This window comes from Fringilla coelebs (genome assembly GCF_963513975.1).
Source record: "Fringilla coelebs genome assembly, chromosome: 1".
NCBI classification, from domain to species: domain Eukaryota; kingdom Metazoa; phylum Chordata; class Aves; order Passeriformes; family Fringillidae; genus Fringilla; species Fringilla coelebs.
In genome coordinates, this window is record NC_140028.1 from 28,047,462 (window position 1) to 28,061,744 (window position 14,283).

Genomic DNA, 14,283 nt, shown 5'->3' on the forward strand with positions numbered 1-14,283 from the left:
AGACCTTTTCTCACGGGGCTTATCCATTGTATGTGCTGTTCCATTTAGCTGAAAGTGTGATTACAAGTTAAACTGGACAAAATGCCTTAAAGTATTGCATCCTCAGCTGGAATCTCCAGCCCCTTCAGCGAGCAAATACTGAAACTCAGCTAAAAGACAGTAAATGACTGAGGGGCTGCTTCCAAAATGAGGCAGATCAAGCTCACTTCAAACATTGTGGGAAAAATAAGCTGAACTGACTGAAAGTGGTGCCTCAAGAATAAGTAGCATTTTTAACAGGATGTGAAGTCTTGATTGAATTCAGCTAGGATGCCCAAAGACAACAGATGTAATTTGGAGAACATCATTATTTTAGTTTCTGTATCTGGCCCATTTTCAAGAAAGTATGCAGTGTGTGAATTATGTAAAATATCATATGGTGAGGTAAGATGAGAAAAAGATGTATTTTTAGGAATGGTCTGCCCAACGTATTCAAGACTTCAAAGTTTTATCATGTGGGCCATCCCATGCTCCTTCTGAGTATACATATGCTGCCATAAGAAAAGTAATCAATTACTTTTGAATTTCACCAAATTTTAGAGCAAGATCTAAGCAGCAGATGATTTTTCTCTGCATGTAAGAAAATAAAAATATCTTATTACTTTGTTCCATCAGCTGTTTCCAAACATATGTCCCATAATACATACATACATTCCTTTTAGCAGCTATTTGTCAATTGTATCTGAGACTTAGTATGTTTGAAGCCACTAAAAATGAATCTTTGATAAAGCACAAGTACATTTTTTTAAATTTAAGTCTGCTTTCATGTCTAATTTGTAATCTTAAAGTTCCTTTATTAAGTCCTGCAGCAAGGCTGCTCCCAAAAACATTTCCTCTTTCTACTTTTGCATCCCTCTCTTCTGATTATCATCCTTAGGAATTAGAAAGACCAAATTTCTAGGAGCTGGGAAAGACCAGTGTAAATGCAGTGGTTTAGTGCACTTCTACCTAGTCTTCCTAAAATCTGCAGGCAATACATCTTCTATTTTAGGAGATACCAGTTCATCCTGGATTAAGATGAAAAGCATTTTTAGACAGATTTAGGATGTCAGTACAGTAGCAGAAATAGAAGAACAAAACCAATTGCAGATGGAGCTACTCTCTGAAGGAACTGGGACAGCTATACCAGGATAACTCCTCTGGAGCTCCAGGGGATATAAGCTAAGGATTTTCGTCTGCTGGGTAGAAATGGGGTCTGAAAGTCATTAGAGGTAAGGGGTATGAGAGCAAAAAGAATAGGGAAACAGATGTAAAAAACAGCTTTATATCCATAATTTTAATGTTTGACAACTGATTTAAATTGAACCATACTAAGGAAGTGCATATGAAATTATTTCCAGTATGCCAAGGCCAAAAGAGAAACCTAGTGGATGACCCAGGTATGTATGCACATACAAAGCAGAGCTAAATATATCCATTAGTTGCTTTCAAGCCATAGGCATGATGTACCAGATGATGAAAAAGGTCAGTGCTGTTGAAGTGCATTTCTCCAAGGGCAAAATGTCTTATTGCTTCTACAAAGGCAGGGCTTGGCTTGAGACTGGTCACATTTAATGTCTTTATCAATGATCTGGGCGAGGTGATGAAGTGCACCCTCAGTGAGCTGGTGGATGACACCCAGCTGGGTGAGAGTGTGGATCTGCTGGAGCACAGGAAGGCTCTGCAGAGGGTCTGGGCAGGCTGGATCACTGGACCAAGGCCAGATGTGTGTGGTTCAACAAGGCAAAGCACTGGGTCATAACAACCCCAGGCAGTGCCACAGGCTGGGGCAGAGTGGCTGGGTAGTGGCCCAGCAGAAAAGGACCTGGGAAGTGCTGGTCAACAGTGGCTGAACATGAGTCAGGAGTGAGTCCAGGTGGCCAAGAAGGGCAATGGCATCCTGGCCTGTGTCAAAAAGAGTGGGATCAGCAGGACCAGGACAGTGATGGTCTCCGTGCACTTGACACTGATGAGGCTTTACCTTGTGCTCAGTTCTGGGCACTTCAGGAATGACATTGAGGCGCTGGAGCATGTCCAGAGAAGGGGAACAGAGCTGGTGAAGGTCTGGAGCATGAGGTATATGAGGAGATGCTGAGGGAACTGGGGGGGCTTAGCCCAGAGTAAGAAGAGTCTCAGGGGGACCTTATCAATTCTCTACAAGTAACAGAAATGCAGTGGTAGCCAGGCAAGGTTCAGCTTCTTCTCCCACATAAACAGCAATAGGACAACAGGGCATGGCCAGGCTGTGCAAGGGGAGGTTCAGGCTGGACATCAGGAAGAATTTCTTCATACAAAGTGTTGTCAAGAATTGGAACAGGCTGCCCAGGGAGGTGACTGAGTCACCACCCCTGGAACTATTCAAGAAATGACTGGACATGGCAGTTAGTGCTATGTTTTAGTTGGCATGGTAGTGTTCAGTCAAAAGTTAGACTTGATGATCTTGGGAGTCTATTCCAACTAAATGATTCTAACAATTAAGGGAGAAAAGGTTATTTTCTTCCCTCAAAGAAGGTTATTTTCTTCCCTAGTCATTCCTGCAGTGGCCTGAAAAGGAAGATGCCAGGACTTCATTCACTCTTCCAATCATGGTGTATTTGCTCAGGTTCAGTTATTTCCTGTGGAGGCAGCAGATGGCACTTTTCAGCCACTTTATTTGGATGGTTCTCAGAGCAGACATCACATCAGGAAAAAACCCACATTTCTTATAGAAAACAAGAGTTAATATAATTATGAAAGTTCTTGACGAACAGGAGTTTTAGAAGAAAATTCCTCTGTACTTTCAAACACTGTGACAGTAGACTGAGGCCTGGAAAGAATACAATAGCTTTATTTCAGGATAGTTTTTTCCCACAGAAAAATTTCTACACAAAGGAAAGCTGAAAAAGGTCCCCCAAAACACGAAAAAAAAAAATCCACTTAATCTGCTTTCATTAAGTGTATCATTATTTAAATCTCACCAGATTTATAGTATTTTATCTATGACAGTGATTTCATAAAGGAAACCTGCTGATGTTGATTTGTTACCAAGGCCCTGATCTAGAAAATCACTTTAAAATATGGGATAGCAGAGCAAGTATTTATGTCATGAAAAGAATAATAGTGACATGTCATTAGCTATTTGAAAACAGTCTAGGGGAAAAAGGGAAGGGAAGGGAAGGGAAGGGAAGGGAAGGGAAGGGAAGGGAAGGGAAGGGAAGGGAAGGGAAGGGAAGGGAAGGGAAGGGAAGGGAAGGGAAGGGAAGGGAAGGGAAGGGAAGGGAAGGGAAGGGAAGGGAAGGGAAGGGAAGGGAAGGGAAGGGAAGGGAAGGGAAGGGAAGGGAAGGGAAGGGAAGGGAAGGGAAGGGAAGGGAAGGGAAGGGAAGGGAAGGGAAGGGAAGGGAAGGGAAGGGAAGGGAAGGGAAGGGAAGGGAAGGGAAGGGAAGGGAAGGGAAGGGAAGGGAAGGGAAGGGAAGGGAAGGGAAGGGAAGGGAAGGGAAGGGAAGGGAAGGGAAGGGAAGAGGAGAGGAGAGGAGAGGAGAGGAGAGGAGAGGAGAGGAGAGGAGAGGAGAGGAGAGGAGAGGAGAAGAGAAGAGAAGAGAAGAGAAGAGAAGAGAAGAGAAGAGAAGAGAAGAGAAGAGAAGAGAAGAGAAGAGAAGAGAAGAGAAGAGAAGAGAAGAGAAGAGAAGAGAAGAGAAGAGAAGAGAAGAGAAGAGAAGAGAAGAGAAGAGAAGAGAAGAGAAGAGAAGAGAAGAGAAGAGAAGAGAAGAGAAGAGAAGAGAAGAGAGGAGAGGAGAGGAGAAGAGAGGAGAAGAGAGGAGAAGAGAGGAGAAGAGAGGAGAAGAGAAAAGAAAAGAAAAGAAAAGAAAAGAAAAGAAAAGAAAAGAAAAGAAAAGAAAAGAAAAGAAAAGAAAAGAAAAGAAAAGAAAAGAAAAGAAAAGAAAAGAAAAGAAAAGAAAAGAAAAGAAAAGAAAAGAAAAGAAAAAGGTACATTGTGTTCCCAGTTGTAATTACCAGTGTGGTAATTACCAGTGTGGGGAGATGTTGAGTCTATAACAAACTCCTGGGGGGGAAACAAGAAAGGAATGTTAAATGTCAGGTTTTTATTTTTAGGATGTCAGGAATACCATGTTTTCAGATTATTCTGTTGCTGAAAGTGAGTCTCTTGGCTCTAAATGTGTTCTATTTATGTACACACGTTTAAATACCCGTTAAAAAGATACTCTGTGTGAAGGTGATGGTAGCAGCATTGAAGTAGCATTGGTTTCTAAATCCTTTCTGTTACACTGGAAGTATTCTCTATTATGTTCATGTTAATTAGATCATTCTCTAAATACTAAGCTGTTGAGAACTGGTTATTCCCGTGAGCACATTAGAAACATTCTCTGAGCTGCAGTATTTTGTAAAGGATAACTCCAAGGTGAAGTCAAACAGACTTAGAGGTTTACTCTGTTTCTTTCAGGCTCATCCTGCTTCCACAGGATATCTTTGTATAGAATATCCGGCCCTCTGTTGGGAAACTGACTTTTTAGTTCAACCAGTGATGGTGTCTCATCTCAGAGAGTGGTTATTTCCTGGATGGAACTTGCAAGACTATTGAGAGAGGTACCACTCCATGCTTCCCTGCACAGCCAGATTGTTATCACTGTCACACTTGTGCCGTGACTTCCCTGTGACTCAAGAACCAGCAGCTAAATATGGCTCCCATTATTTTGCCACAGGGTCACTGAGGACTGTCTCTCACAAGCTACTTTTGGAAATCATTTTCTTTGTTAACATTACTTTAAGAGGGGAAAAAAAGGTCTCCACCCAAATGTGTACTAAGCAAGACAATATTTCACAGGTTTTATTGCAATGTCAGGGTAATGCAACTGTGGTCACTTCAGCCTGGTGTTGCCAAGCCTAGACCCAGTTCTAACCAGCTCAGTTGGGTACTCACTGTGAGTTCTGTGCCAGTATTTACCCCACAGGGAGTACCATGTAGATAGAGACATCATATCACTGAGATACCATGAAATAACCATCCAGATGCAACAGAGTAAACCATTTGCATTGATATATCAATCCCCAGGATCACACAGTTTCAAGCTGGTTGGGTATTTCACTCATTTCAGTATTTTTTTTACAAACAGAGCATTTATCAGTGAATCTGATTTTATCTGATACAGCTCTACTCCAGTAGGAAAAGTTGAGATAACTAGTGCATTAAAAACACGGTGACATAAATCCCGCATTTTTCATAGAGAAACACAGATATTCAAACACAGCATATCTGTAGTGCTTCTTGTCCTGACAGGAGACAGGCAACTTCCATAGATGAATCTAGGAAGAAAAAAAAAAAAATCATTATTCTGATCAAATTTAAAATCAAGAGGAAGGCTCTGTCCTTCCAATGGCCAATGGCCTTCCAAAGGCTCCAAGGGTACGTGTTAGCAACCCCATCTCCAGCCTGTTGACCACACTTCAAGGTTCCACAGAAGATCATTATTTTTTCCTCTTTGTCTTCTTAGATCTTCTCTTTAACTCTATTGCTCTCCACTGATTTTAATATCTTCCCTTTCAGATTGTCTAGGTCATTAACAAAACCCAGTAAAATTCAGTGCAAGGATTTTTTTCAGCCTGGGCTGAACTGAATGTTGTAGTTTTCTTCTGAAGTATACTTGTTTGGTTGGTTGGGTTTTTTCTCCCAATTACATTGGTTGTCTAAAAGAAAGATATTTCCCTTCAGGTCATGCTTCACTGTTGCAGTCACAACAATCTGTTTTCTTTTAGCTGAATAACAGAGCTACTAAAAAAAATGTTGTCATTATTCTTAGCATGCCAGTCTTTATTAACACTATACCTTTTATTCTTGAGGGTTTACTGTGTTGCCACAAGTTATTTAAAGAGCGTTGACAAAAAACTTCCTTGAGAAATATTTTTTACGCACATAATTTCAGTTAAAGCTGTAAAACTATGTGAAATAGCAGATAATATGGTTCTGTAGAAATGGTCAAATATAATATATCAAAGAAATAGTAATTATCTGACCCTTTAAGCTGTGTCTTAGTTTGCATCTCTCTGCAAGTTGTAGCTACTAGATTCAAACACCATCAACCCCCCTTCAACCTAGAGGAAAATGTAGGTTAAATTCAATTTTCTCAATGCAGAGTGTTGGTGTGGATCTCAGGTTTTGTGTGATTTTGATTTGTTCTTAGGAACAATAAGTATTAAATAGGATATGTCTGTGTTTTCTGCAGATTTAGCTGTAGTTCTTCCTGCTGAAAGAGAAGACTCTGGAAAAGACTACCAGGCAGCAGAGTGGAGATCTCTGTATTGGGATGCCTTTTGTGCTTTGATATGAGAGGTAAAAATGTTTTCCAGAAGGTTTCTCTGTCAGGGCTAGCACCCAGCTGCTGCTCAGCCAGCCAGCCCTTCCTGCTCCCCCTGCAAAGCTGCACTGTGTCAGCTCTCTGCAAAATCCATCTTGCCATGGCATTGTATGAATGCTTTCTATTTGCCAGAACCTTCTCCTATATTTCAGCTTTCCTCTCTCCATAGCTGAGGGAATATCTTGAGTTCTTTTCAGCCTCACACTAGATCATTCTTAAAAGTGCTGAACATCTTTCATTACACTTATCGGAGCATTTCCAGAGAAGGAGGAGGAAAAAGTGCAGTAAGCAAATATAAAAGTAAAGCAGGACCCAAGGAACAAGTTATTACTGTCACCCTTTACCAAAGTCCACTGTAGCCAAAACAGGGTATGTAATAAACTTTTATGGGAATTTTGTTTGTTCTTCTGCTTTTACTGCACTCTTCAGCATATGTGAGCCTAAGCCATGGGCTTTGGAACAAGAAGTGAGCATCTCCCACTGCACACACTAGTTGTGTGCCATGAGGCATTCTTTGAGGTGGTGCATTCAAATATCTTCTTTGGCATGTGCCAAAAGAGTTTATAACCTGTTTATCCATTATTAAAATCCACCACCTATGAGTTAATGAATATATTTGAGCAAAATCTCTGATACCTGATATGGGAAAAGTTTAATTTTCTTTTGTGGAAATATTCCCAGTCATCTGCAATTGCCAATAGGAAGACCAAACACAGAAATTATTCTATTCTGATCCACTGTACAGACCTTACTTCCTCCTTTCCTATCTTCCTTCCTAGGCTTCTTGTCTTTTTTAATATTTTTAAGTAGAAGAAACTTGGCAATGAGCTGTAGCTACTTTTGAATTTTTAATACAACTAACAAAAAATTATCAGTAGGATTGGACCTGTAGACATACAGTAGATTTTCACCACTGTTTTTACCTCTCTTCTATCCAGACATATGAATATACATAAAGCTGGAAAAAATGCTCTTCAGTGCCTTCTGGACTGCAGTATTGAAGAGTGTGTCTGTAGAAATATACCTGAAGCATGGTAAGCAATCTGAACTTTAATTTTCTAAGGCTAGTGATGAATATTAACATTCAAAGTAACAAAATCAATTTTTACTGGACACAAGGCCTGGGAGAAGCTGACAAATTTCTTCAAAGGCTTCAGATCTTGTACTGATATTTCACTTCTTCCAGAGAACTTGTGTATTGATTGAACTGATTTAAATTGAACTTTAGTGACTACATGCAATATTTCAATTTTTCAGACAGTTAATTTTATGGGACACTGTGCAAATAATGTAGGTTACATATACATGTATATTTATGTATTTGTATAGCTATATAAATAAAGATATTTTTATATATATTATGTAGGTGTAAGAGCTGTAACTGCAAAAATGAATGCCTCCAGCACTCTGCAGGGTCACTGTTAACATTGTAGTGAGAAGGCAAGGAATGAATAATATAAATGCATATAAAATAGTATCTATTAAGTTCTAGAGATTAATGCATAATTAATTTAAGCCAAAATCCTCATCATTGCTAAGAGACCATTTAGTATGCTTTCACTAGAAAAAATAAATAAATAAATAAAAAAGGAGCAGGACGCCTGTGCTGGACTCTTGCAGTTTAGATAATTATCTGAGAATACATTTGGTATCCAGCACCCCTCAGGTCTGCCTGGGCAGTGCTGCTGATTTCACCACGAGACAGACTGGAGAACATGGGAATAAAGCACAGCCCCAGCTAGATCAGCTGCTAGGGCAGCCAACAAGCTACAAGCCCTTTAGATATGGATTAAAAAAACAAACCTGATGATCCGTGTGACCTTCAGGCTGCGCCTAGGAGTGTCAATATGATTGATGGTGAGCATGTGTTGCCTCTTAATGTTTTTTTAAAACCTTGCTGGTTACAGCCTTGTAATAGTTACAACCACCATAAAGGAGAGCTGTACAAGTTCACTTAGAACTGTAATTGTAATTAGAAGACATCATGCAAACCTTTTTTAGAATTATCTCTTGTTTCTGTCATTTAAGTGACAACTGTTTTTGCCAACTACAACTTAACCAGATTAATTTTCCATTAGAGAGAAAGCCACACAGCTTAGCCAAGTGATAGAAAGATTAGAAGGTGACCTGCACTTGCAATAATGTAGTCAAACTAGTTATTTTTGTTCTAGGGAGTTTGACATCTGCCTTTGTGTTTGTGTTTTAACCTAGACACTTATTCTCTCTAAATTTTCACTCTTTATCACACACTCTCAAATCTTTGCTAACACTGTGTGTTTCTGGCTAACACTTGTGTGTTTCTTTCTCACTGAGGCTGGCATTTTTGAAGTGGAGACAATTTTCTTTAATAAATACATCAAATTAATTTCAACTTGTTGAAGAGAGTGTTAGAGCAAGGAATGGGTACATTAACTGATAACTCTATTGCAACTCTATAGTATAGTGAAATTTGCAACTGAATTGGACAAGGAAGAGACTGCTAGAAAGATTCTATATAGATTATTCTAGAAAGGACTTTCTGGGCTCAGTATTTTTAGACTGCTCTTTCAGCACTTTTTTGAAGCTTTTTGAGAAAAGGCTTCTTGGAGGGAATCTGTTGGAAGGCCTCTGAAAATTAAGATCAATAAACAGTGCAAAGTGCAAATAGATAAAAGTGCAAAGTTGTCTTCTGAAATGACAAATAAATTGTGTTGGTTGTGGCTGGATGTGCTAATTTCCCTTTTGTTTAACACTAGAAAATAATTGTCCCAGCATCTGGTTTGTTCCTTCCATTGGGAGTGGTAAAGAGAGAAAAGCCATGCCTGGGCCCTGTGCTGTCACCTTCTAGACATTGTGGAACTTCATCTTAGAACTGTACTTTTGATAATTACTGTATTTGAACGGGATGGAGTCCTCTACAAAATAGCAGATTTACCTCAGTGGAAAGCAGCCTGTTTCACAAAGTCATGGATGCTTGTCAGTGAGCCCTGTGAAGTTCTTGTCATGATCTTTTCAAGTTTCCTTCTGTGCCCTAGAGACCCACATAAGACCAAAAAGAACCTATTTTTGTGGGATTGTTGTTGTTTTGGGTTGTGTTTATTTTGGGGGATTGTTGTTGTTCTGGGTTTTTTTAACGGTTTTTTTCTTATCCTCAGACACACCAGTTTTGGTTTTTTGCTTAACCCTGCAGTTTAAATATGTTCTAAAGCATTTTATATCCTCCCCTCACACACACATCCACACCCACTTCTTGTAATTCATGGTGCTATTTTCCAACTTTTATAGCCCTTTACAGATAAATGAATCAAAGGCCATTGAAGTCTAGTCATTCAGCAAGGTAGATCCAGGACCCATCTCATCCTGCTGCCTTCTAGCAAGTTTAGCACTCTGAAAGTCCAGTTGCAATTAGGAGCTTCTTAGCTTGCAAAAAAACTGCAATGTCAATTTTACAAATACAAGTACAAAGTGGTATCACTAGAGGCCAGAGGCTGAGACTGTTAAGATTATTGGTGAACCTGAGAGATTGTAAGACTGTGGTAGCCTTTTAGATTTTCCTCCCCTAACCAAAGGTTTTGGAGTTGCAAATGGGCATTGGCAGAAGGAATTAAGGCTGAGCTTTGGAAGAGTAGGACAAAATGGCAGGACACAGCCATGTCGTCTCATGTGGCTTATAATTATAATTAACAAAGCTTTTGAACAGTAATGGGATCCTTGTCTAGCACTGGTTGTGATGAGAATCTGATAGGACATAAAGCTATCAAAGTCAGGCTTCTTTAAAGATCACAGTTCATTGAGTAACTTAAAAGCGTTGGTAAAACAAAGCACATGTAGCCCTCTGTTCTGGTGTTCTGCACAAGATAAATTTCCAATAGTCTCTGCAGAAATAATGGCTTATTATAACAGCTATTCACATCTAGTCACTGGACAATACTGTAGCTAAAGCAAAATGCAAAATGTTTTATTTGTGGAGAGGAAACTTAACAATCAGCTTTGTCAAGTCAGCAGGTTCGGAGCCTTATTAAAGGGAAGTGTGTGCTCAACAAAAGGTTCATCTCCCACACATTGATCCTGAGGATGTTGTGTATGTTTGTCCTGACAGAAAGCTGCAAGTCTAGGAACCATGTGAAGCACGGCATTGCTTTTACTTAAGTAGATGAAAATACAATCTAAAAATAAACCATTTCCACGGCATCTAGAACAGAGAGCAGATGTTTGAATTCAGACCACAATATGGTACATGCAGATTGTAATTAATTGGCAAATACTTAAAGCCCCAAACACCTCTTAAAAATGTTTTATTGTTTAATAATTAAACTGTTGGAAAAAAATGCAATGTAGGTTAATAGATGTGACAAACTGCGTTGTCTGTTTATGACACATGAGAAACTGGGAGTTAGTAATCTCCATTATCTGCTGTGGTGGCTCACAGCTGCAGGAGTCTTATCGAGCTCAGACTGAGATAATCAATTCACATGATTAAAAGGGCAAGTGGCCAAACGGATGTGTTTGGTGCTTTGTGACTTTCAGACCTGCAGGGAGTTCCAACCGACAGCGCCAGGTGAGTAATGAGGTGAGAAAGGCTGGCCAGCAGTGTGTGCAAAGGTGAGCTGCACAGGCAGGCACTGGGCTAGGACAGCCCCAGATAATGCTCTGGTAGGTTTAGGAGGATCATACATCAGTTTGAGGATATCCATGATAGATAAATAGGCATTGCAATACAGATAAGCTTGGGAGCACCTTGTGCTTTCACTGTTTAGGAAAGTGCACAGAAAGGAATCTGAGTTCCAACAGAGAGCTGGGTCACACAGTGTGGGTGCGGGTGGATCCTGTAGGACTTGCCTTGGGTTCTATTTGGGTGTGACCAAATAACCCATTGTTCCTCTAGAAACTCTTTTTTTTTTTTTCTTACCCCAGCAGGAATCAAAAAACCAAACCAAAACAAAAAAACTAGCCTTTTGGTGAATAAAATCTGGAAAAACTTGAATGTGGTGCTCCACGAAAGTGAGAAAACTGCATATACTTTTGCTTTCCTGGTCAGGGTTTAGTATCATTTCTCTTTAAATCCCACAATACTTATTTAAAAGTAGTTCAGAACTGCGAAGTCTAATTTTTCTGTCTTATATATAATTGCAATCCAGAGAGTCTCAGAAAACTTTGAAGACTTTGATTACATTTAAGACATTAACAACATTAAAGAATGTTGGTTTTTAAAATTAATTTACTTTTGTGCTATTCTATTGCAGTTTTGTGCATGTTTGAACAAACCTGTTACATCTAAGTATTTGCCACTGCTGGTGGTAACTACAATCCTTTAATCCAGTACCTCTGAACATCAAAGTGTATGCCATTGTAGCCAGAAGGGAATAACTGGTTTCTGAATGGATGGCCATATTAGGTATAAGACAGAGAAAAAAAAGAATTTTATAATCTGCACCATTCTTTTAAAGTAATTTTGTTGCATTTAAAGTCCTCAGTCATTCTGGCATCATTTGACTAAATATGTTCAGAATCTACAGTACTGCCCTTGTAGTTTTGCCATCAGTTTAACAAATGATATAGCTTCCACAACAGCTATTATCTTCTAGTTTCGTTTCATCAGTTATAATCAAATAATACTGTTTCTCATTCCAGAAGGTGTCATTTACATACTTTTCTGTTGGAGGAAAGAACAAATATAAAATACAGAAAAGTCACTAAAATAGTAGCAGACTACATCTTCTGGTAATCTGTCTGAAAGTCTGAGATGAAAAGATTAGATCAAAAGGACCGGGAGACCAAACTGACCTTTCCCCTTTCTCTAGGGTGAACTAATCTCTGCAGGTCAAGGTTCAGCACAGTGGTTCAGCAGGAAGGAGTTGGTGATGGAGTGATAAGGCAGGCAGTCAAAGTGTGAGATCTGAGCCTGCTAAGAAACCTGTGGCTGTAAATGCAAACATCTAACAGAATGAACATAAATCATCTCTGTGCTCTTCAACATCAACAACACAAAGTAGTATTAAAAGTCTTTCCTGTACTTTTCCTTCAGTCAGGTCTACTTCTGCCTTACATTTTTGTGAATATACTGAAAGGAATTAACCATTTGTAATGAATATATTCCCAGAAAAAAAGCTTAGTCTCTGTTAAAATCATTGCATCAATCACAATTTTCAGCAAAGGGAGGAGTATACTAATAATAGAGAAAGTATTTAAATGTCATCAACAACAGCAACAACTATTAATAATAATAATAATAATAATAATAATAATAATAATAATAATAATAATTCAGTATTCATAGAAATAGACATAATAGAGAGAAAGTTCAAGTGCAACATTTTAAACACAGGTCATCAAGCCAGAGAAAGCCTATAACTTGTATACGTCTCAAAGGAGACCCTGAAATTCTGGGCACCATCAGTTATGTTAAACTATAAAACATAACAGACTAGAAAATTAAGATTATATTTTAATATTTAAATTGAAATATATATTCAGTAAAATGAAAGGACATGTACATATCACACAAATCAGTTCAGTTTGAACATGAGCTTTATTAAGAAACAAGTAGCTGCTGTACTGTGTGATATTTCTAAAGAAGGCCTTCTCTTCAGGTACACTCATTTTATCTAATAAACACCCTTGCCTCCTGCCTGCCCTCCTCAGCTTCCTCATTCTCTTGGAGGTACCTGAGCAATGCTGGGACTCCTCCATGGGATGACACAATGAACCCAACAATCCCTGGTCACAAAAGAAAACACAGAGACTTTAATAAACAGAAAACAAATGCCATGAAATGCCACATTTTTCCATTGCCTTCTCAATTCTCTTAAAAAGCATGAGAAGATGTCAGAAAAATAGTATATTTTTACTTGACATATGAGAAAACAAATCTGGAGTTAAGAAGTCAGTCTAAGGCAAGCATCATAGAGATAACATTTGAACGAATTTTTGAGTGAAATGAACAGAAAGTAGGTGGCGACAAGTGATTAATATTGGAGCCCCTTCAAAGAGGGGCAGAGGTGATGGAAGCTTTTTGGGAATAGAAAGGAGAAATGTGTCACTGAGAGTGAGGGAAGACTTGATGCTATAAAACATGTTTGTCACTCTAGCTGTCACACTGCTATCGATGGAGATGAGTTCTGACCCTGCTGCAGACCTATCTGCAGAGATCTGGTCAGAGTGGTTTCAGTGGGCTATGAGAGACAACCTTCTGCTTTTGTGGAGGAGTTCAGGAACTGCTCAAAACACAGTAGTGAGAGAAGTACTCACCAATGATACCCAACCTCTTCACTACATTCTAAATATAAATGTATCTGTGCTTTTGTTTCATGTGTCAAAAAAGCAATACACAACTTTCTACAGAAATAAATAACGTAAAATTAATCATACTCTTCCAGAAACACTCCATAGGCAAAGTCTCCCCTCCTCAGCATGACTTTACTCCAGTACCACCATATAACTACCATTTGCCAAGAAGTTAATTCCTTTCTAGTCCAGGACTAACCTCGTTGGCAGGTCAGAACAGAAACCACTTCAAACAGTACAAAGGTTTAAATGACAGCAGAAACATTCTGGGATTTTGGATTAGCAATCACATGAGTAGAACAGGAATTTCAAGAGGGTTGTGATTTTTTTATTATATTGGATTAGTATAAAGCAGGTTGCAGGGTAGATTCGGGCTGTAGCACACCTCAGTGTGTTACCTTTAGGATAAGAACAGACTGAGATTAGCTTTGACAGGGAAGAGGCAGTGCTCAGATCTCAATTGTGATGAGACCAGGTTTGAGAACAGTTGTGGGATGAGGTAAATGTGAAGAGGCAGGCACAGACAAAAAAGTATGAGCCTAGGACCCAGAGTCAAGTCATCAAGTTCACTCTGACACAGTACACTGACTTCTGTTTTCTTCTGTGATCTTCACTTACCTTGCTAAGCTACCATACAAGCCTTAGTGCTCTCCTG